Source organism: Schistosoma mansoni, chromosome 6, assembly GCF_000237925.1.
Source record: "Schistosoma mansoni strain Puerto Rico chromosome 6, complete genome".
Taxonomy (NCBI): Eukaryota; Metazoa; Platyhelminthes; class Trematoda; order Strigeidida; family Schistosomatidae; genus Schistosoma; species Schistosoma mansoni.
Genome location: NC_031500.1, coordinates 15471081 through 15473188, shown reverse-complemented (window position 1 = coordinate 15473188; position 2108 = coordinate 15471081). Strand labels below are relative to the sequence as shown.

The 2108-nt window shown below is 36.0% G+C and overlaps 1 non-coding gene across 1 annotated transcript; it reads right to left on the bottom strand.

Annotated features, from left to right (window-relative positions):
• Positions 1–1290: 1290 nt before the first annotated feature.
• Smp_tRNA_00899_Gln_TTG.1.1 lies at positions 1291–1356 on the bottom strand. Its single transcript has one exon. It is a non-coding gene (tRNA).
• Positions 1357–2108: the final 752 nt, after the last annotated feature.

The window sequence follows — 2108 nt, the reverse complement described above, 5'->3', positions numbered from 1 at the left end:
TATGTATATATATATATACAGAGAGTGCGACCATATTAAACAGATTCATAATTATTCTCTATCTTTATATATTTATATCCATATATACAAAAAAAAAAAACTCTCTCTCTTCAAATCTTCACAAACGCTCCCTCACTCTCTCGAATATGCAAAAATAATCTAGTTTATATTTGATAGATAAATATCTATATATATATATATATATATATATATATATATATATATATATATATATATATATATATATATATATATATATATATATATATATATATATAATGGAAATGTTTTTGACTGCTTTTTAAGTGACACGGGTTTGAACCATTGTGAAGAAGGGACAGAGGAGTGATAGTTTCTTAAATACGGCAGAAACGTTTTCTTGATGAGTACCAATTAGGAGAAAACTTTAGTCTTCAAGAATTCCCATTAATCGCCCCCACCTACCCGAAGTATATACAAAATCACATAACCACAACATGACGATTTTGAAGGTGTTTTATTCTCTCAGTAGAGTGTTTAATATATGAGGCTTTTGCCGTCTTCTTCAACGGAACATCATTAGTAAATACTTGAAAAAAAGTAGGTTAGTTCTGTCAACCTGGAATCTGAATGGTTGTCATCCATCATTGTGGTCAATTTCTCCTCCTACTTAATTTCTCAATTTGCACTTGATCATCTTTTTTCTCAATATTTCTTAGATTGGGTTGATTTTATTATGTTTATCGGGTGATGCCTGACTATAATGGCATACTGCTAAAAATTCTCTGGTTTTCTTGGTCTTATGTTTGTCCGATATTTCTGCGTTATCTCAGCTCATAGTTGGACATACAAGTGCAACTATATCGTCCCATTTATCAGCTAACTGATGTTCTTATGTGTCTCGACAAAGATAAAAGGTACACTTTATCGTGCGTAGTGTTACTCACAGTTGATGCAGTTTACCCTCTAGATATCTAACTTGTATTCATTTGTTGTTGCGTATTTTGACTTGTATAATATTGGTTGTAAAGATTTTGTGAGTTTTACCATTAAATTATACAGCTCAAAGAGAACTCGTCACTTCCACAATTCTCATCGTAATTTACAAACATCCTATAGCATCAGTTAAGCTCAATTAATACCAAGTACTAGACAACATGACGTTAATCCCAACTGATTAATTGATTAATATGAAGTAACGAAATCGTTGAATGTCATTAGTTTTCCGTTATTTTTAGATCATTTATTCATTACTGCCTTCATGATCTTGAACATAACAGTTTGATTTTTGTGTATAAGTGTTTACGATTCTCCAGCATCTCATAATAATATCTCCTTTGATATCTGTATCACGTCACACTGATAAAATGCAAATAATCTTAAATTGATAGAGAACTAAACAATTAGATTGTAGAGTTTCGTTCTAAGTCATTGAAAGATTAAATTCTCAGTATGGGGTTGTGAAGATTATTATGACCACCACTGAAAACCTGGAAGCACTGGACGGCCATTTCGTCCTATTGTAGGACTCCTCAGCAGTGCGCATCCACGATCCCGCTCACGGGATTCGAACCCAGGGCCTTCAGTCTCGCGCGCGGACGCTTAACCTCTAGACCACTGAGCTGGCATCTAACGGTGTTGATGTCTAACCTCAACCAATCCATTAAACTGCGCTACCTGTACCATTGCATTGAGGTAGATACCCGTCTTTTACTGACACGGATTAGCTGCACTGGTCATGACTTCTCACTAGAACTCCGAGAATTCCCTCACAAAGCTAGTCACTAGTGAGCACATGGTAATTATTTTATTTAAAAAAAAAACAAATTAACGATTAGCAGAGATGGATAGTGGCTAGCAGTGGAATCCAGGACGCGCGTTTCGTCCTATTTGGGACTCGTCAGCTGGATGTACCTGCATCTCAGAGTTGATGTTCACTCTGGGACTCGAACCCAGTACCCTCGCTTCAAACGCCATCGCGTTATCCACTCGGCCACTGAGTCCTGATAGCCACTTGCTTGTGCGATGGGGTGAAGTTTAAATTCACTTCGTATTACTTGTTTGGATCTTCCCATCGATTTTGTTAGGACTGCATCTGGTCAGTCTCTATTTGGCATATGTGCATACTG